The sequence below is a fragment of the Protomyctophum bolini genome (assembly GCF_963924005.1).
Source record: "Protomyctophum bolini genome assembly, chromosome: 1".
NCBI classification, from domain to species: Eukaryota; Metazoa; Chordata; class Actinopteri; order Myctophiformes; family Myctophidae; genus Protomyctophum; species Protomyctophum bolini.
This window is the reverse complement of record NC_137862.1, coordinates 9,975,344-10,002,481: the sequence shown is the minus strand read 5'-3', so window position 1 is coordinate 10,002,481 and position 27,138 is coordinate 9,975,344. Positions and strand designations below refer to the sequence as shown.

The 27,138-nt window shown below is 44.7% G+C and overlaps 1 long non-coding RNA gene across 1 annotated transcript in view; it reads left to right on the top strand.

Annotated features, from left to right (window-relative positions):
- The first annotated feature begins 978 nt into the window (after window positions 1-978).
- Window positions 979-27,138, top strand: part of LOC308317934 — a 31,568-nt gene continuing 5,408 nt past the window's right edge. Inside the window, exons 1-2 of the long non-coding RNA XR_013964312.1 lie at window positions 979-1,050; window positions 11,228-11,268. This is a non-coding gene — a long non-coding RNA (uncharacterized lncRNA). The remainder of the gene's footprint in view (window positions 1,051-11,227; window positions 11,269-27,138) is intronic.

Below are 27,138 nucleotides of genomic sequence, written 5' to 3'. Positions count from 1 at the left end.
GAGGGTCGGCTTATTGCCATGTCCACAGACCGATATATTGGAATGATATTTCTACTATTTTGTAGGCTTAAGACCTACTGCTCATCCAGTATTAGTTTCTCGCTAATGTTGATCTATCGAATAATTTAATTTAAAATCACTTCATGAGCCGTCAACAACTATAGAGCACCCTTTGTTTTCAGCAGCGTTGAAAAGTAAATAAAAAGATTATAAAATTGACTCCATAACCGTAAATTAAAATATATAGCCTATATATTTGGTCCCTCATTAGCTATGAGGCTTGAGATATTCAAACCTCTTTTCATGATTAAAGTAAAAAGGGATTACATCTACGCGCACTTGCCAACCCTAGGGCGGAATACTGGATCTTTTTGCTGTTCTTAATCCATTCTGTACGGGAACCCCTTTTGGTGTTTTAACTAAGCATTGTGTTATACTTTAGCTATTGAAAAATAGCAGATCTACAAGCTCATAACGCGCCACCGAGTGGCGCGCTACGAGCTTGTAGGTCTGCTATTTTTGAAAAATCGTAAAAATGCGGCACAAATCTTTGAATATATTTTTTTTTACAGCTAACGTCAAAATGGGTTAATTGTTGCCATAAACGGCTCCACTCCTAATGTCCTGATGTCAGGGAAAATGTGAATATTGCAATGACACCATTGTTGTGGTTCGGGACACGATCAATCATCAGAGAGGATGCGAGGGTGGGCAGGGTCTGTCAGGGTGCGATGCGAGGGTGGGCATGAGGAAGAGATTGTCTTTTCATTTCTGTCGTCCCCTCTCCACAATCCTCCCCTCTTCCCTCCTCTCTTTTGTCTCTCTCTCTCTCACTCTCCATTCGTCTTCTTCCTGCAAATTTCTCACTGTTTCTACGAACCCCCCGCCCACCCCCTCGTTTTCTATTTCTCCTCCACATTCCTCCCTCCCTCCCTTTGGCTTCTTGTCTGTCTCCACAATAGCAGCGCTGTGCAATGGGACACATCATTATCTCCCATCAGACCTGGTGGGATGAAAAGACAGGAGGGGGGGCCAGACAGATACAGACAGGTAGGGAAACGCGGTAAAGAGAAAAAAGGTGACAGTGAATGAGAAATTGTTGTTATAGTATGTAGGCCAATAGCCTGAGCTGAGCGCATGCAGGCAGAAGCCACCAGCTCTAAATCCATAGCCTATATACAGTAGAACTGTTCCCAAAACAGTTTAGTTGGGTATTGAATATCCTCTTTTGTTTTGCGCGATTGCCCTCCCTGCACCGCCCCGCCGCGCGGTTTGGATTATTAATCCATAATGCCTTGCAGATGTGTCCTGTTTTGTTTAAGTCCTCAAGTCTTGTGTTACACAGAATTTGGCACAATGCTGTTTGTGCATAAACAGGCACGCACAGGCCCGAGCTGGCACGCACGCGCACACCGCACGTGCACACGCACACACACACACACTGATTCATCCTAATAAAGCAAGATTTTAAACAATGTAAAAGACGAATGAAAGGAGGTAAGGTGAGGAATAAAGGAGAAGGCAAATGAGGCGGGGGAAGATAAGGAGGAAGGGGTGGGCACGAGGAAGAGAGTTGGTGGTGAATTATCTCATGACGAGGTGTCATTATGCTGTGTGTGTCATTATATCACAAGGCCTCTCATTATCCGCTGGTATATTCTCTCTAACTTCAGTCTCTCTTTTTTGTGTCTTGCCGTTTGTTGCCTTTTATTTTCATGGCAATAAAATACAAGAAATCAACTCAAATCAAGCCTAGTTATCCTCATTTAAACTCTCTCTCTCATGCTTGCGCGCGCGCGCACACACACACACACACACACACACACACACACACACACACACACACACACACCTAATGTAGCCAGCCTATTGCTGAGCAAGCACAGATTTACATTTCCTGCTCCTATACCTTGCAGCTTGCTTAAGTCAATTGAAAAGGAAAAGGGGAAGACTGAACCAAGTGCAGGTCTTTAACGTCTGTCAGGTGTGCTTTTTTTGTGATGCACCAACTAGAGCTGAGGAAAACACTCATGCTGCATTTCCAGATGGTTTGCAGACATAGGCCCTCATTTATCAATGGGGTGTACACCCAAATTTGGGCATACACATTTGGGCATATTACTAGGCATAAATGCGTGTATGCCTAGTAATATGTCTTTACTAGGCTGCTTTACCGTTCACTAGCTGTTTTTTGTCCACAGAATACTACAGTCTCCCAAAGCTACGAATGCAAAAACAACCAAGGCTTGCCGAGAACTTTGTTTGTTAGACCTTATTTCACAGTTGTGTTAGAATGTAATGAACCAAAACATTTCACAATTGTCATCATTCATGTCCTTGATTAGCTCATCCACTGACTCTGCCCTGATCTTCACAGGGGTTGTGTTTTTAAGAGAAGCTATACACTTATTTGAAGATATGTTTGCATAGTTGGGATCATGACATGAAGTGGTGGACTTGGACATACCTAAATAAGAGTGAGAGCAAATGTGTGTGATATAGAGAATGAAAGCTTATACTAATTAAGGCCTATACCCGAAACCCCGTTGACCTCAGTATACATCACTGAGGATACGTCCCAGGTGCATCCATGCAATGTATTTTTAGTTATAGTTATTCTATTTATAGTGACTCATAGGAATAGACTGTGACAACCGGGTATAGTCTGGTGACCACCGGAGAGACGGGTGACAGCCGGAATGTAGACGGCACCCGGGTGAGCAGTATGGGTTAGTGCCCCAGCCTGTGTCCTCCGTGAGGAGGAAGCCCAAAAACCTTCGATGAGGCCTTTAGGAGGGCCATTATAATCCACCACTCCTGAATTAAGTGCCTGGTGATGGGAGTCTGGTGCAAAGCACAGGTCCTGGGCCTGGTGAGAGCAGGAGTGGACCTGGTGAGACGTAGGCCCGGAGAGGAGTCAACCCACAGAGCCTAGTCCTTCCACACGCCAGAATTTGGTTCTCCCAGTCCCAGCAGAGTAGTTCCGGAGCAACGGATTGTGTGGCCTTGCTCATTCCCTGATGGACTGATCGAGGGTAGCTACTGGGACGTAAATCGGGATTTGATCAACCCTGGCTGGGTCGTCTGAGTGAGGGGTATGATGTCGGTAGACCCGAAACCCTTTCACTGAATGTTCGCCACAGAATAGGGACGATTGGGTTAATGTGTTCAATCTTCGAGAGTTACAGGTGCACAGTACTGTAACATTTTTTTAAGTGTACTGTTGAATAGTGATGAGCATATGAGGCTGTGTGCCAACCTGTGTGCGTGTGTACAGTCACTCGTTCGCCTGCAGAGAAGTGTCTATGCGTGCGTGTCTGTTAGTGAATGCAACACAGCTGTAGGTTGATGTTTGCCTGTGTTTCCTTCTTCCCCATGGGAGGACGCATTCCTATTCTGTCAACACCATCCAACGCTCGCCGACTTCACCGCAGCCTCCTCGGCCCACGATCGCCTATGGAGAGATTCTCCTCACCGACACGGACGCAGACAGGAGGAAAGAGGAGACACTGAGACTAATGACAAATAAGGACAAAGTGATCCGCTCATCAGACTCAGCAGAAAAAGATGAGCAGAAAGAGAGATCCGGATCTAATGAATTGGATATAGAGCCTGATGGAGCGGAGGACAGTTCGGTGAGATATACGGAAATAATTTGTATACCTCTCGCCCCCTCTGCAGTGAGACGCTGCATTCTTTTTAGCAACCCTCGTGACCTATTTTCTGCACACTGCTTCAGTTTGCTGCTGTTGCAGTGCTTGGTAAACACTGTCAGAGCAGAATTCCACTAGTAAACAGAATGGCCATCATGTTCTCTTTTGGTCCAAACACTCAGGTTTTTGGGGATAACACTGCCTTATAAGGTCTTGTCAGTGTGCCGCCAGCGGTCTGATCCCTCAAGTACTGTTAGCAATTATTCTGTCTGAGTGGCAACGTACGTTTATGACGGCATGAGCCCACCTGGGAGTCCACTCAACGGAGAATCAATTACACTGAAAATGAGAGAGAGAATGTGTGTGTGTATGCGCACGTGCGTGTGTGCGTGCGTGCGTATTCTGTGTACTGTATATAATGTCAGGGCATCCACGCTCCCCTGCATGAAGCATCATTTCACGACGGTGCCCAAACAGTACTGGGCACATTAAGGCCCAATGCAACTATCGACATTGATTTAAACTCAAGGCCCCAATATCATAATATAAAAGGAGACACATCCATTAGGTAAGTGTGTGCATGGGGCCAGGCATGATCTTTCCCATGACCTTTTATTCATTTAATCATGTCTTCCTGATAGTCTATAATATATTTCTATGGATGTGTTGAACATCTAGCTGGGTTTCTTTAAGCCACCTCCAGACAAAGAGTTCAATTCTATATATGTTATATCTTACTGGTCTGCTACCGTATGCACAGAAAAACACATTTAGCTTTGAGTTAAACTTCATATAAATGTGTTCTTGACTATAATTTTGTAAGAAGGCAGAGGCATACTCATAAATGTGATGGTCAAACAAATTCATGATGGCATGTTTAAACCATTCAAACGACCACATTAGCATATGTCAGGCTACAGCATATAGTACAGTATAGAATAGCATAATATATTTATAGACTAGTGGTATTGTGACAGAATCACAACTGTTACCAATGGCAGTCTTAAAACAAATCGGACACAATACAAACACTGTGAAATGACCACTCTCTGAGACCTGCATACGGAACTCTGTATCCATTAAGCTAAAGATTCGACATGAGTAACTCTGGTCCAAAGATAATTGCACTCTTTGGCTCAACAGGACTCGTCGAATCTTTGTGGAAAATTCCATGGCTTGGTGGTCTTCACTGTTCCACATATTTTATTTATTTATTTTGACTTGACTGCGGTCGACTTAACAAAGAATGGCATAGAGCGAACGCGAACAGCCACCCGCGCTCACTGGTAAGACAGAGACATGCTTGCAGTAGAAGAGACAGCTTCAGACCACTAAATGGCTACTCACTGGGGCTGCCAGGTTCTTACTGCTGTAGTAGGACAGCTCTTTCATACCCAGTGCTGGACACGAGATGGGGATAGCTTCTGCTGAGGTGGCAACCAAAGAATTAGGATGTGGTATAGGGCATTTACAGGATGCCTCCTATATCAATATAGAATTAGGATGTGGTATAGGGCATTTACAGGATGCCTCCTATATCAATCAGAATTAGGATGTGGTATAGGGCATTTACAGGATGCCTCCTATATCAATCAGAATTAGGATGTGGTATAGGGCATTTACAGGATGCCTCCTATATCAATCAGAATTAGGATGTGGTATAGGGCATTTACAGGATGCCTCCTATATCAATCTATATCAAAGAATTAGGATGTGGTATAGGGCATTTACAGGATGCCTCCTATATCAATCTATATCAAAGAATTAGGATGTGGTATAGGGCATTTACAGGATGCCTCCTATATCAATCAGAATTAGGATGTGGTATAGGGCATTTACAGGATGCCTCCTATATCAATCAGAATTAGGATGTGGTATAGGGCATTTACAGGATGCCTCCTATATCAATCAGAATTAGGATGTGGTATAGGGCATTTACAGGATGCCTCCTATATCAATCAGAATTAGGATGTGGTATAGGGCATTTACAGGATGCCTCCTATATCAATCAGAATTAGGATGTGGTATAGGGCATTTACAGGATGCCTCCTATATCAATCAGAATTAGGATGTGGTATAGGGCATTTACAGGATGCCTCCTATATCAATCAGAATTAGGATGTGGTATAGGGCATTTACAGGATGCCTCCTATATCAATCAGAATTAGGATGTGGTATAGGGCATTTACAGGATGCCTCCTATATCAATCAGAATTAGGATGTGGTATAGGGCATTTACAGGATGCCTCCTATATCAATCAGAATTAGGATGTGGTATAGGGCATTTACAGGATGCCTCCTATATCAATCAGAATTAGGATGTGGTATAGGGCATTTACAGGATGCCTCCTATATCAATCTTCTGCTACACATATTATATGTACTAGTAGTGAGGACAAATCAAATGTCATCATGATATTGTAAAGAATGCCGTCTGTGGATCTGTTTTGTATTTTCTTTTTTTTAGGGGGGTGGATTTGACTCAGTGCTTTAGGCTATACAGTAGGTGACTCACACCATCACTTACCATGGCAGACTGTCCCCCTCCAACTCGAAGCAGATTCTCCCATCATGTCTATGCTTGACGAGAGGCTCCCAAAGGGGCAGTCATTAAGAGGCCATATGCCCTCAAGTTCAAAGCCTATTGTAAGCCTTATTTCTCTGTTCTCTTACTCGCACTTTGACCTGTTCTCTATCGCTTACTCTCACTCCCTTTCTCTCTACCTCCTTGTCTTTCACACTTTCTCACTTTCTCTCTCCCACTGCACTCTGCACACCTCCCACTGCTTTCTCGTCTCCCTTTCTCTACTTAGCACACTATCTACCGAGCTTTAGAGGCACTTTGACAGCAAACGCAGCCCCCTTTCTTTTCAAAAATTAAGCATCCTAATTAGCGCCTTTGACGCGCAGAGCCATATGCGGAACTGAATATTCATGCCGTCCGCAAGGCCTGGCTGTCCCTAGACCAGCCCTTAAACATCGCCTTTCCCTGTGCCCTCATTATTCTGATGTGCTGACAAAGAGCAACAAGGCAAAGCAACAAGAGGACGAGAGCAAAGTCAACGCTCGGGCAAAGTTACTCCAACTCCATGAGACAGGACAGGAGACACAGAGAAGCGGACAAAATGGAGAGCAAATTGAGAACTCTACTCCTACATACTCCGTTGACCGGAGTCTGCCAGTTGTCTGTACTCCTTTTATCTCTCTACACCAAATCTCTTTGCCGAAAAGAGCAAATCTAACAAGCTTGTGAGCTGGCAGATCTACTATTTTCCCTGAATGTTCGCCCACAGTACGCTAGCATTCATGTCGTTAAACGCACAAAGCAAAGTAAAGCAAAAAAAATACTACTACTATAGTTTGTAAATAATCCAGGCAGGGACAAACTGGTCGCTATAGAAAATACTATTGCAGGAATTGAATGAAAGCCGGCGAGTTCAGGTAATTGAGGAGCAATGCGAGGGGAAGAACAATGGTAGCCAAAATAAACAGAGCAAAAAGTGTTGACAGGGCAGGCCGTCCTTCAAGATACTTTGCTCTGAAGCTTCAACACCTCTGGCAGGCAGCATGACACTTGGACAACATCCAGACTCTGCCAAGGTCAGCAGAACACTGCCACTCACCACAGGTGTGTGTGTGTGTGTGTGTGTGTGTGTGTGTGTGTGTGCACGAATATGTAATCATGTACAGTAAGACTCAAAGACCGTAAGTGTGTTTGCAGGCATGTGTGTGCATATACAGTATTATGTATATATAGCCAACTGTATTTGTTTGTGTAGGTGTCTGTGTGTCTATATGCCTGCACCTGCATGCATTTATGTGCACAAACATGTGCGTGCTTCCAAGCGTGTGCATATTTACATGTCGGTTTCCATGGTACCAACGCAGCAACATACAGTCACTGACAGAGGAACAGACTGTGTCTGTTCCTCTGTCAGCGCTGTTAAAGTGTACGTAATAATATTAAAGTCCTCCACTCAGAGCGGTCTAGTTTCGACAGGACCCCAGAGCCTAAGGATCTGACGCCATTCTTTCTGTCGCGGCTGCAACACCAACACCACAAAACGTGTCGCAATGCGACACGTTTTGAGCTCATAGATCAGCTATTTTTGCTATATTTGAATTGAAAACCTGAATGATGTTTTGCTATTTTTTTATTGGAATCCTGAAAAGTAACCTTTTCATTGAATTTCAAATGCATTTAGTTATTGTTATGTTAATTCTGTGAACTGTTAACATAACTACATTGGACACAAAAAGACAATAACATTTTAATACTATAGTCATTAAGTACTAGTCATTTAATACGAGTCATGAAGTAATTAAATACTTCTCTCTTAGCTTCTGAAGAAGGCGGTCGCATGCGGGCCCTTTGTCTAAGACAAAATGTCTTCCTCGGGAGACTAATAAAGTATATCTCTATCTCTCTATCTCTAAAGCGGGTTTGGAATTGTATATAACAGCTGAAATTAATACTATATCAGTATTCTGATATTAACCTGCGGGCCGCATTAAGTGAAGGTGGGGGCCGCATGTGGCCCCCGGGCAGCCAGTTGACCCCTGTCCTCTAGCACTGCCCAATCTTTGCCGAAAATGACACAAAGCCAGTGTGACACATTGTGAACTTGTAGATCTGCTATTTGGGAGAATGTTCTCATGTCATGCCCCCAGGGTGCATGAGCTTATCATCTATTTTTTTATAACGACGTTCCAGTTCACCAAAATATCAGAATCGGTATTTTCGGACTTGAAAGTAATTTGCTAATCACATAATAGAATAACAGGGCTAAGGCACTCAAGGTGTTTTAGTGGCTGGTACACGCATGCCATTAATGTCACATGCTTAACCCATTCTGACCTGAGATCAGATTCATACGAGGTTTCCACTGGACAACACACTGGTCTGATTAACCCATTCTGACCTGAGATCAGATTCTAAAAATGTCAGTCGTTCTTCGATTTTTCAAAAATAGCAGACCTACAAGCTTGTAGCGCGCCACTCGGTGGCGCGCTATGAGCTTGTAGATCTGATATTTTTCAATAGCTAAAGCATAACATGATGCTATCACCAAAATGGGGTCCCGTTCAGAATGGGTTAATGTCACATGCTACTGTATAAGCTGTGTCTGTGAGTCTTATGTGTGCCGTCTAGTTTAATAATGTCGGATTGCATATGTGGATTAGAACCTGGGTCTCCCCTGTGGGAAACCATGAGACGCTTAATACTCATCAAAAGGGGAATCTCCGTGACCAAAGGGAGATATTAGGTTTCTGGACAAGGACTCCTTAATTGGCTTCAAACCTGGGTCGGCCTTGTGGGAAACCAAACATCTACCTGGGCTTCTACTATGATGCACATTATTCTCCCATGACCCATTGTGAACCCGGCGTATCCATGTACTCTATCTATGTCTTAACCAATGAATTGCTTCTGACAGAATTCTCTGTCATTTAAAATCCAACCCTTGTATGCTTCTGACGGAACACTCATTTAATGTTCTTTATCGATATGAAACGGTTATGAAACGTCTTTGTCACTCCCAGCCCAAGGACGAGTGCGTGCGCACGCCATATAGCGACCCATATAAAGTTGAATCTTTGTTGGCTGTTCTCTAAAGAATGTGACGCTGTCCATGGTTTTGGGCAATCCATCCGAGGTTCGGATGTGATTTGTGATTTTTGATCGCATCGCTCCCGACATATTACCGTTTCTGGTGAAAGATAAACATGGTAAGGTACTGCTAACCTGAGCAGCTTCCGTAGTGTGAGGTAACTACCCAAAATGACCACTAGGTTGCAGTCAATGTGTCTTAAATGGCAATGTCAGGTTTAGGAGTCCTAAACAGCAAGACATGGAATGCGTCGACTGGTGAGCAGAGGCAGGGACGTGCAGAGAGCATTAAGAGGGAAAGGGGCTAAAATCCCGTAAGAGGGCACTTTTGGACAAAATAGCAGATCTACAAGCTCACAACGCGTCACAGCGCGACGCGCTGAGAGCTTGTTGATCAACTATTTTCGGGGCGCTATAGAGATGCGGTGTATACGACATGGATTTCTAAACAAATTTAGAAATTTGCAAAATACTGTGTTCAAGTTCGGGAGACATCGGAAAAAAGCAAAATCTCCTGAAGGCTGCCTTCCGACATCGCATGGAAAGGAGAGGAGGGCATTTGCATTTCTTTCACCATGTAGTAAATGCTGCATTCGTGGTCTGGAAAGGGCAGTTGTTTTACAGACGGGGGAAAAGGGGCAGGGGCTGAAGCCCCCTTTGATGTCTATGTGTGCACGTCCCTGAGCAGAGGTCACAGTCGACATGCCGCCATGTTTAAGTGATATGGCGAAGAAAATAATTTGTGTGCGGGCGGACAAATTATTCAGTGGCAGGATGTTCAAATGATACTAATAAAAACACAGGGAATAATCTGGGAGAGAGCAAGAGATAATTATAGTCCTAAAGTCTTTCCTTTTGTTGTTGTCATGCTTCCAGCATACTGACGTGTCCCTCTCAACCACTGGCAAGCACTGTCCAAATACTCCCTGACAGGCCTCTATTAAAGAAGTGAATTTTTGAACGCTTGTTTTGGCCACATGAGCTCTGTATTGTGGCCATAAAAATGATTCCACTGACCTTATTTTTTTTTCTTTCTTTTTTTACATTTGAGCTTGAGCTACAGTATTAGGTAAACCATAATAGAAAAGAAACCCCTCTGTTTTAGGTATCCTCCACAGTGGTTCCCAAAGCAGGGTCCAGGGACCGCAGGAGACTTTTTGAGGACGTTTGCCGAGGTCCCGGTTAAAGCGTGGAGCAGTTTAATATCAGTGTATTGTATGCCAGATCAGACACAATACGGCGGCAACTGCCCTTGACATCAATGGAGAGTAGTTTTCCGCTTCGCAGACTTAGTTATTACACTCTGGGGTGACGGTGAGCGCAGTGGCATTCTGCCAGGTTTCCTATGCTCAATGTTCAACTAAATTAAACTTTGACACGTACCTCCGCCCAACTTTCAATGTGCAGTAATTTGCATGCCAGAAAGGCTCCAAAACTGTGGAATGCACTTCCCATTGCAGTCAGAACTGCAGCATCACTCCCAATCTTCCGCCGTAGTCTGAAAACCATAGCTGAAAACCCACCCTTTCAGACTCCATCATGGCCCATAGCACTTACCCTATACCCCCTTAGATAGCATTTCTGTAGACTTAGATAGCATTTGATACAGACTTATATAGCATGTTATGTAGACAGCACTATGATTTCATTGTATGTAGTCATAGCACCTCATAGTACATAGCATAGTATAGTATATATGTATAGTTTCATTATATAGATATTCCACTGTTACGTTCTTAGCTTACGCATGTTTCATGATAAATGCTTTTTATGTGATGTATTCCCATGCTTTTTTGTTCTTGCTTAATGTAAATCGCTCTGGATTAAGAGCGTCTGCTAAATGCCTAAATTGTAAATTGGATTGAACGGCGGACATCCAGACAGTCTGTCACACAGAATGAACTGTGTGTGTGTGTGTGTGTGTGTGTGTGTGTGTGTGTGTGTGTGTGTGTTGAGTATACAGTACAGAGCAATGCAGCGAGTTACTGCCGTACCACATCCAGTGTAAGTAAGAGTTATTATCAGACGGGATGCATTCTTCATGCCATCCATTCCTCTGCAACTATATCCTCGCTTTACTTCTTCTCTCCTGTCGAAAGTATAGGAGACGGGGAGGTGAGGAAGAGCGTGGGTTGGGAAGGAAATAATACTGAAATAAATTCTCCTCTAGTGACCCCGTTTCTCTCAGGTATATATACCGTATGACTTGGCTCTACAGACCCTGTCTGAGGTTAAGTACTCCCCTCCCCCCCTCTCTCTCTCTCTCTCTTGGTTTCTCCCTTTCCCCTGACTTCTTTTCTTTTTTCACCCTCTCCTCTCCCTCTCCTCCTCCTGACTCCGTCTCTTCTTTTCTTTTTTCACCCTCTCCTCTCCCTCTCCTCCTCCTGACTGTCTCTTATTTTCTTTTTTCACCCTCTCCTCTCCCTCTCCTCCTCCTGACTCCGTCTCTTCTTTTCTTTTCTCATCCAACAGCACACCCTCTCCTCTCCCTCTCCTCCTCCTGACTCCGTCTCTTCTTTTCTTTTCTCATTCAACAGCACACCCTCTCCTCTCCCTCTCCTCCTCCTGACTCCGTCTCTTCTTTTCTTTTCTCATCCAACAGCACACCCTCTCCTCTCCTCTCCTCTCCTCCTGACTCCGTCTCTTCTTTTCTTTTCTCATCCAACAGCACACCCTCTCCTCTCCTCCTCCTGACTCCGTCTCTTCTTTTCTTTTCTCATCCAACAGCACACCCTCTCCTCTCCCTCTCCTACTCCTGACTCCGTCTCTTCTTTTCTTTTTTCACCCTCTCCTCTCCCTCTCCTCCTCCTGACTCCGTCTCTTCTTTTCTTTTTTCACCCTCTCCTCTCCCTCTCCTCCTCCTGACTGTCTCTTCTTTTCTTTTTTCACCCTCTCCTCTCCCTCTCCTCCTCCTGACTCCGTCTCTTCTTTTCTTTTTTCACCCTCTCCTCTCCCTCTCCTCCTCCTGACTCCGTCTCTTCTTTTCTTTTTTCACCCTCTCCTCTCCCTCTCCTCCTCCTGACTCCGTCTCTTTTTCTCCACCGTTTTTTAATTGCCACTCATCCCTCCTTCGCTCCACTGCACTAAGTGCCACAAGCCGGTCGTTCAGCTGAATGGGGCAGAATTTAGTCAGAGGTTTGTTGTTGTTGTATGCAAGTGTGTGTGTGTGTGTGTGTGTGTGTGTGTGTGTGTGTGTAGTCGGGTCTTTGTGTGCTTAAGTGTGTGCGCTTGTCTGTGTTGTGTACATGCATCTTAATTTGTGTCTGTTTATTGCTTTGTGTGCATTTTTGTATGTGCACAGTATATGTCTTCCTATTAACCATGTACTAGGGGTGTAACGATACATTTGAACAGCGACGATACGTATCACGATATATTGTTTGATGATACGATACATGGACGATATTGGTTAATTCATGGCGATACGATTCAATGATTTTAAATCGATTTTAAAAAGTGTTTAGCAAAGAAATTAAATCTGTGTGAAACGCTGAGTCAGTCGACATTTTTAAGAGCAGGTTAAAAACGTTTTTGTTTCGTAAACATTTTCCCCATGTTGTTATCTGACCCCCATTTATAAATCAAATGTACCATACTTACTTACTTTTTAAGGTAAACTTATTAGTGAAATGTATTATTACGGATATAAAGTAAACACAGTGATATTGTTATATTATATTTGACCACCTTGACATGAACACATACAGAGAATACACACATTTATCGATAGACGCCACTATATGTGGCCGTCAGTCCGTCACGCCTCGTGACACGTCACGCCACCATAGGGCCGTCAGTCTGTCACGCCTTGTGACACGCTCCATATATGGCCGTCTCCATATATGAATAGCCGTACATGGAGAAGACTGGATCATCACCTATAGATGTGCATATATGGAGCCGGCCAGCAACTCTACATCTGACCTCAAACCCTTAGATCTCCATATATGGAGCTGACCTGCATTCCATATATTTATCCTTCCCCACCCGTCCTTCCTCTTCGATATCTCCCTTTTGACTGATACCTGTCCATTCAAACTCTAGACGGGCCTGCCCCAAAGTTATTAGTGCAGCCGCGCCCCAAAGTTATTAGTGCAGCCGCGCCCCAAAGTTATTAGTGCAGCCGCGCCCCAAAGTTATTAGTGCAGCCGCGCCCCAAAGTTATTAGTGCAGCCGCGCCCCAAAGTTATTAGTGCAGCCGCGCCCCAAAGTTAGACTAGAGTTCTCAAAAAGCCCAAAAATGAAATCTTCATGAAATCAAACCCTGTACACTCAAGACACTGCCCCCACTGCCACCCTTAGATCTCCATATATGGAGCTGACCTGTTCTGACAAGCCATATGTTGATCTAACCTCTACAAACCCGGTACACTCAAGACACGCTCCATATATGGCCATACCTCATCAAACGCTGTACACTCAAGACACTGCCCCCGCTGCCACCCTTAGATCTCCATATATGGAATACCTGTTCTGACATTCCATATGTTTGGTCAAGACGTTATCAAACCCTGCACACTCAAGACACGCTCCATATACTGTATGCATTGGCCAGTACAGAATCCATTCCATATGTTGATCTGACCCCCCATGCCAAAGCGCCAGCGCTCGCCCAGCAGTCTGCCGTCAACGAGGTGGATGCGTGCACGCGGCCAGGGCGTCTTACTGGTATACTATACATTACCTCAGGTATACTCTGACTATCTTTTTTAATCTCTGTATATGTGTGTCTGTGAATATCTGCGTCTGTGTCTATATGCTCGGAAAGTGTACGCATGTGAGCATGTTATAGGTATGTGAGTGTGTGCATGTCCTCGTATTGTTCTTCATCACCTGAGTCTCGGGGACAGCGCTAACAGCCCGAGCACAGCCTCGAGCTGAGCCCGGCGCTGGCTGGGCCCCCTGAAAACAATGATATCCTATTCCGCGTGTCCCTCACTGCATCCCCTGCTTGTCAACACGTCAGCCAGTGGTGAGATTTAATAAATAAAATGCGGGGGCGTGCACTGTGCCGTGGGCTGAAATGTTCAGTCTGGGGCCCCCGAAAGAGCCTCAGGGGCCTGAGGAGTAAGCTAGGCCTGACTCTGTGGACTTCCCCTTAATCAGCCTCTGTCCATCACAACGTCTCCCTCCCCTCCTCTGCTCCACTGAGAGGGCCCTTCCAGAGAACAGCTACCGTCTACTAGCAGCGCTGGCGGTAGGCAAACCGGCTGCCTTCCGAAATAGGCCCAAATTAGCCGTGTGGCTGAGACATGCTCCGGGGCATTATTTAATTGCCAGTCACTCTGTGTGACACCTTCCCATCACTCTCCATCGCGAGGGGAATCGACGCGGGATGTTTTTGGGAGTCGGTGTGCACCACTACTATACGCAGTCCTGGTTCGCCCCGCGTTCTACGCAACCTCGCACGCGCATGCGTACAGTGCCTTTACAACCCATAATTACCTACAGCTACAGCTAGAGTGTAACCAACTGTCAGGCCTCGATGAACTAATTAAGAGATGGTTATTTAATTGTAGGAACCACAGACGGGGCAGAGGGGGCCAGACGTGGGGAGTGTTGAGAGCACTCCACCATTAGGCATTATGGGGTTCACGCTTTGCTGACTCAACACAATGAGAATGAGAAGAAGCCGTCCTTACACGGGCGAGGACAACAGACGTTAATGCAAGCAAAGGATTTTCACTATGTCCCTCCATTCCTCTATTTCTCTCGTTGCTTCCATTTGTTTGACATGCTCTTCAGAAGAAACAATAAGGTGACCCCTTCCCCTATAACCCTGAGGTGCCTTCTGGGGGGGGGGGGGGGGGGGGGGGAGACTCTGAAATAGAGTGAAGTGTATGTAGCACATTGTGTGCGGGTGTATTAGTGTGTGCATACGTGCGTGTGTGCGTGTAATTAAGTGTGTAATTTTGCTCCTGTGTGTATCTGGCTGTGGCTGTGCTTGTATGAGGTTGCACGTGCCCGTGCTCATGTGTGCATGCACGCATGTATGTGATTGCGTGAGTAGACGCGATCACAAGTGTTGAGTGCTCGGTGTGATCTCTTTCCAATTAGCTCTTCTGTGTCCTGCGGTAGCCTCGAGGCATGACTAATGTCTTGGTGGGGCCGCGTATTCTGGGCTCCAGCTGATTTCCCTGAAAGGCCCCCCATCTGCTGTGAGCAGACACAAAGAGGAGCTGGCCGGGCCCAGACGGACTGCCACCACAGAAGACAACATCCTGGGAACGACTGCTGTAGGGAATAAACTATTAGGGACAAATTGCTATCGGGGGCACAACGTTACATGCTGGTATAAAGGACGCCAATGTCGCTCTCCAGCACTCAACCTTCGAGCACATGTGTGTGTGTGTATATGCATGGACGTGCAGTGCACCCATGCATGCACATCATGTCTAATCTAGAGACAAGCACCAACTTCCAACAGAAAGCCTGAGACACACTCTAATTGCAGCTATACATAAGGCCTCTACTACTATCACACGCACGCACACACGCGCGCACACACACACACACGCGCGCACACACACACACACACACACACACACACACACACACTAAAGCCTGAGTATAACTGTGCGCACCTAAAATAGACGATCTACAAGCTCAAAATGTGTCGAGCAGGGAGGGGTGCACTGGGGAGACGGGTCTCTCACACCTAAAATTATCAAAAATATGATTTGGGACTTGTCATTGACTTTTATGGATACAATTAAGCATTGTGAACCCTGTTTTAAATAGGCTATACACGTCTGCATGTTCTGCACGTGGCCCCCCCACGTGTAAAACGTGTTGTGAGCTTGTAAGATCGGTTATTTTGGGTGTGTGACAGGCAGCATTGTACAACACAACATATGAATCAAGCCTAAATCTAACATTTAAACAACAATTTGTCTTGTGAGGACCTCACAAATGATCCTCATAAGTTATTTCTCAGATTCTATTTGAGTAGACACACACACACACACACACACAGGGCTGGACTGCATGGGACAAAAATCCGGCCCGGTCATTTTCGCCAACGAGGCACACACAAACAAACAAGCCAACAGACAACTACACAACCCTTTGTTGCTCTCACAAGAATGATGCTGGCAAGTGGCAAAAGCATTCAAGATAGAAGAGGGTTTATTTGTCACTCACTGATGCAGGTACAGTGAAATTATCATGATGGCAGAATGGCAGCACGCCCGGACCTTTCCTGGTGGCCTGCCTGCCTTTTTTTTGTAATATCATGGCGGCCCCCTACAGTCGCGGCCCACCGGGAATATGCCCTGTCCTACGTGCGCGTGCACGGACGCACGCATGCACACACACAGACACACACACACACACACACACACACACACACACACACACACACACACACACACACACACAAGATAATGAGTGCTGAAGTAACCCGTGCTTATACCTCTGACTGCACCAGTGTCTCCAGTGTCTGTCAAAGTTTATTCATAACTGGGAATACTTGAATACACATTTCAGATGTTTAGCAATGTATTAAAAAAAAAGAAAAAAAGGAAAGGAAAATAAGCTAAAAGCGGGGGGGGGATTTTATATTTTATGCTTCTGAAGAGAATATACTTCTATAGAACCTGGACACAATAAGGCAGTGGCTTAGCTCAAGAACCTAAAGAGAAATTAGACGTTTGCCCGGGACCCAAAGTAGTAAAAACAGCAGATCTACAAGCTCACAACGTGTTGCTTCGTGGAATACATTGATTCCAATGTATTTCACCAAACGTCCGGTTCCAGTTTTGCCTTCCATGCGTGTCAATGGTGCCTGCCCCGTATCGCTTCCGTCAAGAACATCAAACGCGTGCGCATATTGGTCTCTGTGTGACATATACCTATAGCTAGGGTATTTCCACAGTCTCACACATCTTTCTGCTCTCGCGCACCGTGACAGCATGTTCTACGTGCGATGAATTGGTCTATGGATCTGCCATTTGAATGGTTTTGATGTCAGCACGCTGGTTTTAAGGTCATACGGCACGGTGCATCTGTTTCCATAACAGCCCGTTACCAAGCAACTACGTAATTACTGTAGCATCAAGGATAAGCTTCCCCTGCAGTTTTGACACACATTCTCTTCTCTCCCTTTCCATCTTAGTCCCATCTCTCTCTCTCTCTCTCTCCAAATTACGCCATGTTTTATCCGGATCTATATTACCAAGGCTGTTTCTGTGATTTTGAGCCACCCTGCTCTGATTTCTTGGGCTTTGCAGATTAAAGTGGATTTTGTTTGATTACTCTGATAAAACAATGGATCAGCCGTCTGTCACACTAGGCCTGTTTCACTTTGGAACTGCCGACAGTCTAACCGCACACACACACACACACATCTACTGTACACGCACGCGCGCACACACACACGCACACACACACACACACACACACACACACACACACAGTCACACACACACACGTACATAGACGGTATACATAGATACACGTCTGAGCATGCATACACACGTGCACGCTAGGCATGTGAATCTCGTCTCATCTCACGATTCGATACGCATCTCGATGCACTGCCAGCGATACGATACATTAGAGATACATGGAATCCTCTGGCGATACGATGCGATACGATTCTCCCTCTTCCCGATGCGATGCGATGCGATAACCATTTAGTTCAAATCAATGCGATACGATGCGATTCACCCCTCTACCGATACGATGCGATTTGATGGAGATTCATCACAATAGAAAGGATTTATATTAAAGCTCTATTAATTTCCCAAAACATGTAAAAATGCATTACATTTAAATTCAAAGCAATTTATTGTTTTACTGTAGGTTAGTATTATAGCTCTGCATCTCAAACAACCCAATTTATAGAATTATGTAAGTAAACAAAGGGTCTGCTCTCTGCTGGTTATTGTGGAATTGTTAGATTACTAATAATCATAGGCTATAGTATAATTATTATATCTCAAAGGTCAATTTGAGGTTTTGAGTATAGAGGGTTCAAGAGATTAAAATGTAATAGCCTATCGTTCATCAATTAATGTTACCAACAAATAGAAAAGAAACAAATAAACAAAACAAAAATGACAGGTCACACTCGTAGTGCTGTCAAACAAGTAGTTTAATCTGCAACACAGTTTTATAATATAATTGCCTATGTATAGTGGGGGTCCTTGCTTGATCTCTCACTCTCAGCTAAGTGGTCCTTGGCTTGACCTAAAAAACATTGAAGACCCTGGCCTGCATGTATTATTAACGTTATAAATACATAGCAAATTAGCAGATGTACAAGCTCACAACGCGTCTCATCCACGCCCTGCTGTGAGCTTGTGGATCTGCAATTTTAGGCGTGCGACACCGTCTTGCTGCAGAATATAAATAAGGCTTCTATCCCAGAGAATAGCAGGGGAAAGCTGGACAGTAGAAATTTGTGGAACGGTTGTAAACGACTTTAAACGCAAGCACAAGCAGTACACCCAGCTGTGGCGTTGTTGTTGTTGTACACGTGTGTGCAGACTGCAGAAGCTTTATTTAATTACAAATTGATGATCGCGAGTCGCGACGCAGATTCGCGTCGGAGAATCAGCTAGAACAGCTGTGGAGTGTGGATCATTATAGCAGCACGCAGCGCTACAGTGAAAAGTCAACTGATCGACGGACAGCTATTTTATAAAGCTAAAGGTTGTGCTTCCTTTGTGCGTGGGGCTCACTTCTGTTCGTCGCGGGTGCTCTTGGGTCTTTATAGTCTGTTTGTTGAATCAACGTGTCTAGGCTACTCTGCACCGTCGTACGGTAGCTTCTGTTCACTGACTGCTCGCAGCGCACAGCCGCACACTGTGCGGAGCTGGCTGCGAGTGACCTTTTTTTTCCTTCCTTTTCTGATGGTACGTTCAATGCGCCTCGGAAACACAGGATAGGGTGAAATTTACCATGAAAAAACAGTGCAACCACGGATTTTACCGGTGCAAGCACTCCGCGAACGATGCATCGAGATTCCACCCGTCAATTTTACCGACACACAGTGAATGAACCGATTCACTCGCATCGCGCACGTCATAATCGATGTATCGATACGTATCGATTATTTTCCACATGCCTAGTGCACGCGCACATACACACTCACGTAGGCAGAACTAGGCACGTATGCACGCACACATGAAAATACACAATTAAATTCTTTACTTTCATAAACACTACACATTACTACACACAATCCTTTACGCACATACACACACACTATACAGGAACGAATTCAATTCAATCCAATTCAAAAGGGATTTCAAACATACGTTAACGTTGCCAAAGCAAAGGTGTGACAATACAATAAAAAATAATAATGTATGTATACAATTGAAAGGGAATTGGAGAAAGTATGTGCACACAGAGCTGTTACTGTACATTGCAACTGAGGGAAAACTAACTTACAAAAGAATGGTGCATTTGCTGTCAGAAATAGTTGGTCACGCTATTAGTCACACTGTCTCTATGCACGCACACACTTTGGGGTGGAGGATGTGTTCACAGGGGAGATGAGGTAGGTAGGCTGAAGACTTGGATGGAGCTGAAAGCTATACAGAGCTCCAAAAATCACACCCGTGTGAACTGAGTGGTGCAACTCCCCCCTATCTCTCTCTCCCTCTCATTAACAGGCAACTGCAGCACTCTCTCTCTGTTTCTGGCACAACAGCGCCCCTACTGGTACTCATTCATTCTCGTGCTCATTAACGTCACAGGGACACATACACGGGTGTACACGGACATTGCTGTTCCAAACAACATGAGGCATTCGAACAGTCTATAGGTGGATAGGGTGTTTCTGTTGCTAACCCAGAAGAGAGGTGGTTCCATGGATACAGGGGAAGGTTGGTGTTGTGGGTAGGCAGCCAGGGGGAGCTGGGCAGTATGGGGCAGTACAGATATAGGATAGCCTGGGGGAGCTGGGCAGTATGGGGCAGTACAGGTATAGGATAGCCTGGGGGAGCTGGGCAGTATGGGTAGGATAGGTAGGATATTGTTTTGTAGTCAGCAGACAGGCAATCAAACGGAACTTCCTTTTCCCTCAATCTGATTTTTCTCAATAAAGAAGGTGAAGATTTGTCCTCTGAGCCGGCAACAGGTGTGCTCTCTTGGCTCAGTGGTTAAAATGTCAGCCGTGGGGGCCAGCCACGTGGAGGCTCTTTGACAGCCAATAGAATTGCAGACAAATTCCACATTACTTCCACATCGAGGCGAGCACACACACATCATTCCAACATCATTTGTCATCAGGAGGTGCTAGGACTGTGTTGTAATGACAGATCCATGAGGCCTCATCAGTATACTGTTACTATCCCTAGCTGTCACGCGTACAGCCAATAGAATTGCAGTAAACTGTCCCTGCACAAGGCCCTGTAGTATCAGTGTCTTGCTACCTTGAGGCGACATACCGTTGTACTGTAATACCACATCAAGGTGCGCGTACATCACTCCAATATAATCTCTTGTCAGAAGGTGGTAGGATTGCACAGTAGCAGCAGATCGATGCAGCCACATTAGTATACTGTTACTACTATCCCTACTGTAGTTGCCATGCGGCACTCCGTAGATCTAGGTGATGATCCAGTCTTCTCCATACCGTAACCATACCATACCATCTTTATTTCTATAGCACATTTAGATAACAACATGTTGTACCAAAGTGCTTTACAATAAAATAATAAAAATCACAACTTCAACTGTCACTTTCAACATCAGAAACAGCTCATACTATGCTTGGAAAAGCCAAAGAATAAAGATACGTCTTGAGGCGTGATTTAAACACCTGAAGAGTGGGGGCTTGTCTTATGTGCCGAGGCAGCTCATTCCAGAGCTTTGGGAGCTGCCACTGCAAAAGCCTCGGTTCCCTCTGAGCTTCAGCCTTGATTTAGGCACCACCAGGAGAAGCTGGTCAGAGGACCTGAGGGTCCTTGTGGGAACATAAGGTTTGAGCAATTCAGAGAGATAAATGGGTGCCAAACCATTTAAACATTTAAAAACAAAAAGCAAGACTTTGAAATCAATCCTGTATCGCACAGGAAGCCAATGGAGGGAGGCTAGTACAGGACCAATAATATTGCCTCCCTCCAAGCGAGACCATATTATGGTCTCGCTTACGTGTACCTGTAAGCAACCGTGTGGCGGCATTCTGGACTAACTGTAAGCGATATAGATATAGAGCCAGCTCCATATATGCAAATCTAGGTAATGATCCAGTCTTCTCCGTGTAGTGTAGGCTATGGTTATCCAGGGTTTGATGAGGTCAGTGTCGTGATATTCCTATATGGAGATGACCATATATGGTGGCGTGACGTGACGTGTCACGAGGCAGGGTGTCGAACGGGAGATGCACGTTTAAAAAAAGTCAAATGACGACTTTCTCAGGCTTTTATATCCTTGACGTCCCTCTTCTTACATGACCAATGTTGAGACCACCCACACATTCACGCATGTCTATGCACACATTAATCTACTACTGTATACCATGGAGGCCCGCCATGGTCTAAATTGTCCCACCATACTGTATATAGTCTCACAATTAACAGATTTCATCACATCATATCATATACCATAGTTCCAGAAAGTCCTGTGGGAAACACTGTACGTTAATTTGTCCCCGTGTGTATTTGCTTTTGTTGCATGTTTTTATTAATTAACATCTTGTATGTTTTTTGTATTGGGATGTTTATCTTTTACGGTTGCAGCGCGCACACACACACACACACAGTCACACACACAGTCTCACAGTCTCACACACACACACACACACACACACACACACACACACACAGGGGGTATTTATAGTTTAAAGACATTGTACAGAGCCGATAGTCTATAGACTTTGTTTCCTGACCACAGTGGCACAAACAGACCATGTGGATCCTTCAAAATCTTTTCATCTCTGCTCAGTGGTGTTGTGACGTTCACAAGCGAGTCAATCAAGTGATTCATTGTTTTGGGTGAACAGGAACAAACTCGGTCATTACCTCAAAAGTAATCGTTCCTCGAGTCGTTTCCTCCGTGTGGAAAGACATGTCGAGGCAAGATTCAGATTTTGACGGGCTGACGAGAGACGTTCCTCTTTCGTCAACGTGGAACGGTGAACATGAATCAACTCCCATCACTAAAACTCAGACACCTCTTGGAATTGAAGTCTGACAGGGAGGGCAGTGAAGTTATTACCCTCTGCAGGGGTCCAGGCCAGGGAGCGATATTCCTGTACCAAACAGTAATAATAATCACCATCTGAATTATGAGAAGGATTTCAGGACCTTCTCTGAGACCTTTGAATTTCCTCAGCTCTCGAGGTGGTACAGCGACACACTGCCTACCATTCCTGGCCACAGCACAGGGTCTGTGTGCATATAGTCCATGACAAGTCCACACAGGGTCTGTGTGCATATAGTCCATTACAAGTCCAAGTAACCAAACCATGATCATTGTCAGAGAGGAGCTTCTTCTACAGCAACTCGTGGGTAGAACACAAGGAAGTTGCGGTCATAAGAGACAGGGGAGTGATTGGGATGTGTGTGAGAGAGAGAGAGAGAGAGAGAGAGAGAGAGAGAGAGAGAGAGAGAGAGAGAGAGAGAGAGAGAGAGAGAGAAACCAAAATAAAAGAGACATGCAGCTTTTAAAGAGCATTTGAATCCATAGCCACTGGTAATAGCAAAGAAGTGAAGGAATTTGCAGGTGAATAGTTGTTGCTGTGGTGGTGGAGGGTATGGAGGAGTGAAGGGGAGAGATGAAACGACAGAGGAAGAAGAGCAGAGCTAGGAATGATAATAAAACCGGTTGGACCACAGAGACACAGGTCTCTCACTCTCCCTCTCTCTCTAAGGAGAGTGAGAGAGAGAGAGAGAGAGAGAGAGTGAGAGAAAGAGAGAAAAGCGAGGGAAGCATTTGAGTTTAAATAACACAACACCTTTGGCAAATGTCCTTCTTTGTCCTTGTGGTTCACATGGGGATGAAAGAGAGAGGCGAGAGAGAGAGAGAGAGAGAGAGAGAGAGAGAGAGAGAGTTTGCTTTCATTAGCTACTGCTTTGGCTGCGGGTGACCTTGGGACTGAATTCTGAAACCACTGGAAGTAGAACATACAGTTTACTGCTTTCAGTTTTTTTGTTGTTCAAATTAATCCTAAGACTTTAAGCTCCCCCTCCCCAGGATGCTCTCAGATCTGTTGAACCTCATTCTGTCTTTAAAATGTGCTCATTAAAATCATCCCACAACAGCATTTACTTAGATTTACTTCTAACTGCACTTAGGGCTAAATGGCCAATGTATTAACCAATGTAGTAGCCACTAGCCAGATATATTTAAACTACGAACCTTGCCTGAAGGAAGCTGAGATGTTGTACATGCTATAAAATGGAGAATATAGAAGCCATGCAGAAAGGATCTTCAAGCACGTCAATGTGCACTTTGCTATGATTAATGCACATACGTTGTTATTTTTCGTTACTTTCTACGTATATTTAGGAAGAAATACCAATCTACATTTTTCATATCGGCCTTATGGTGGCGTTATAACAGGCTGATTCGTGTTTTGGCCTGTAACTGTATAGGCCAAATACACTCTAATAATTTCTACCTGAATTCCTTGGATCATTACGCAGCACTCCAAATGGGTCAGGCCCATTTCCACCTGACAATATTAACGCCATTTTGAGTTCATTGCTAAACATTTTTTTTGTTACTACTCCTATAGACTAATTCAGAAACGGGTCTCATGGTCGCAGCAAACGTATTTCCTGTAGGCGGAGACAACATATGTGCGGTGTAAACTCACAGGTCTTCTACTTAATTGAATGGTAGTGTGACTGATGTTAGTCTGCTCAAACGTTACTCTTTTACCTGCTTTTACTAACACTAACTTTACAAAGATGCCCAGAACATCGGGATGAACCTGTGTAGTTTATGGCTGCTCCAACAGTAGTGGCAACATTCTACTTTGGTGAAAAACGGAACGTCAAAAAATACACTGCGGTGGCTGAGACCAGAACCATAGAGTAATGGTTGAGACGAAGCAGTAAAAGGTCCTGAAAGATACATAACGTCAGTCCTACCCAATACCCAATCTTTCTGTTGTATGAACACAAGGCTGCTGTACTTCATACCTCATACTAAGCATTTAAAGTATGAGGTATAAAGTACAGCAGCCTTGTGTTCATACGAAATGGAAATGATACTTCTGTGTGTCAAATGTGTTTCCCTGCAATTTTAGAACTTTGCTGTCAGGATTATGTAGTGCTACTCAATGTCTGTGCTGCCATTCCTATCTAGATATTTCCCATGTCCTCAAGCGCTGTGGCCTTGACATGTCACTATTATCCCGTCAATATATAATCAATTCTTTGTCTCTCTAGACAATCCACTCCATTGTTCATCTATATCTTAATGTGTTATGCTATTGAACCATAAACTCGTTATGGTCAATATGAATAGACCTTGGCTGTTACTCTTGATCGAAAAATGTACTAAGAGCGCAAAAAGAATAGAATGGCTCCATTATCTTTACATCGAGGTCACGTCAAGTTCCGCAACTTTCAGCAAAACAAAAACGACTTTGTGCTTTACTTCTCGATGAGTTCAGTTCACGCACACTAACTGGAGAAAGATGTCAGGGCCACACAGAGAGAGCAAAAGTAAGAAATGACTGAAAGAAAAGAGAGCAGCAGAAGAGATGAAACCAGGAAATGGTGGGAGAGAAACAGATGAGAAAGAGAATGTGAGGGTAGAGAGGTGATAAGGTGAGATTAACCACTTAACCCATTAAGACCTGAGGCTGATTCTATAGCCTCACGTAGTCAGCTTTCCATCTGCCTTTGCAATGCATATTGACCCAGGCGGATTAAGTCTGGCCACTCTCCTTTGTGGGAGGACTTCACAGCCGAAGTGGTGACGAGCCAACCAGATCCGTCTGGAACCAGGCTGACCAACCAGAGCCCAGTATGCAAATATGGGGCAGGACATTGCAGAGATAAATCTAACACTGAGAGGGACCAGACCAATAACCACACAGTGATATTAGTATCGCTACGCGAGGCTAGGGTGATTCTAGAAATCAGCTTTTCCATGCCAAGGACCCCCAAATTGATATGTATTATTTGACCCACCATCTGAAAATGTTTTGTGCCAGGGACCACCCAGAAGTGGCCTTGTGCCAGGGACCACCCAGAAGAGACCAGCTCAGTGGCCTTGTGGTTAGAGTGTCCGCCCTGTGACTGGGAGGTCGGGGTTCAATACCTGGCCGGGTCATACCAAAGACTCTAAAAATGGGACCCAGTGCCTCCCTGCTTGACACTCAGCATCAAGGGTTGTATTGCGACATACTAACTAGCGTCATGTCCAGGGGGTGTACTTGTACATCAAGCTGCCTCACGCTACAGAAACAGGAGATAGGTTGCCGGCCTCATGGCTTGGCAAGGCTACTTACTTACTTTTACCACCCAGAAGAGAAAATAAATAATCACACCGCTGTGAAGCTAATATATTAAAATCTAACTCATGTTGATTAGGTGATGTGAAACAAACGGTGCCAACACAAACATTAAACGCCATTAACAATAAAGAGACAATATGACGTAATGAGGCACATTATGACGTACATTTCCCCTTCATTGTCAATGGTGTTTACTTAAGCAATAAGCCACGAGAAGTCTCAGGTTACCGGGTATTTTACACTGGCTGGGGGCGTAGGCAGACCTGCCTGGTGTTAATGGGTTAAGACCTATATATATAGTATGCATATGACAAATAGTGAACATAACCGATCTACAAGTTATAAGGACATTTTTCGTTGAGGGAGCACTCTTCTGCAGAGACAGCATGTGAGTTAAATGAACACTCTGGATGACTCTGTGCATCCTCTGTCTTCACACACACACACACACACACACACAACACATGACGTAACATGTTTCCAAAAGCATAAAACACTGTGTGAAAGACACCACAAATACTTTCACACATAAGGGCATATGAAGACAAAGTGGCGGAAGTGGCCTTTCTTTGCCATGTTTGTGAGGGACAGGGTCTTTGTGTTTTGGAGTGTTACTTTGCTGCTCCCCCAGGGCTCAGAATAGGGATGCTAGGGTTCATGTGGTTAAACTTCTCGTAAAGTAAGTTCCAGGGAACAGATCAGATACTGTACCAGACAAACTGGTAATCCCGATTCATCACTGCAGAAGCATAGGCCAATTATTGGGGACCCCTGCTGGGTCACAAGCTTTTTGAAGGAGTGTCTGGGATTGACAAGACACTGTGTGTGTGATCAAGCGTTGGCGCTTGCTGTTTCCTTGCCTTCTGCTTCTGTTAACTTTTGAATCTGCAAATTCCTTCCCCAAACCATGTACAGTTGCTGCAGTGCTTGAGTAGGGACAGCCTTGACCCTGAACTGTGAAAAACAAGGACACTAAATTCCACCCAGAATGCCAGCTGTTTGGTTTTTCGGTCATGCATTATGGATTTCCCTGCCACATTCCTGCTGGTGGCCTTCTGTACTTCAGGTAAGATGTCTCCACCACTGGGCATCATTTTTCATCCTTCAGAGCCTCAGTCATACTCTAATGCTGGCCATACACCAAATTACTTTTCAACGATTTCCCATATTTTCAACATATCCTCCCCCCCCCCCCCCCCCGAACCTTAAATGACGTCACATTGTAGGCTCCGAACCCACTTTTATTCGGCTCTAAAACAGGAGTATGGATCGCGCCTTAGGTGGAAGTCTGAGCTGTCTTAAGTCAGTCCGTTTCTCTGCCTGACGGTTCCAATCAAATCAAACATGTGAACTTGAATGGCGTGATTCTTGGGTTAGGGTATTAAACAATATAAATATATATTAATTTATTCAGTTTCAAAAATTAATAAATCATCTAGAATGAC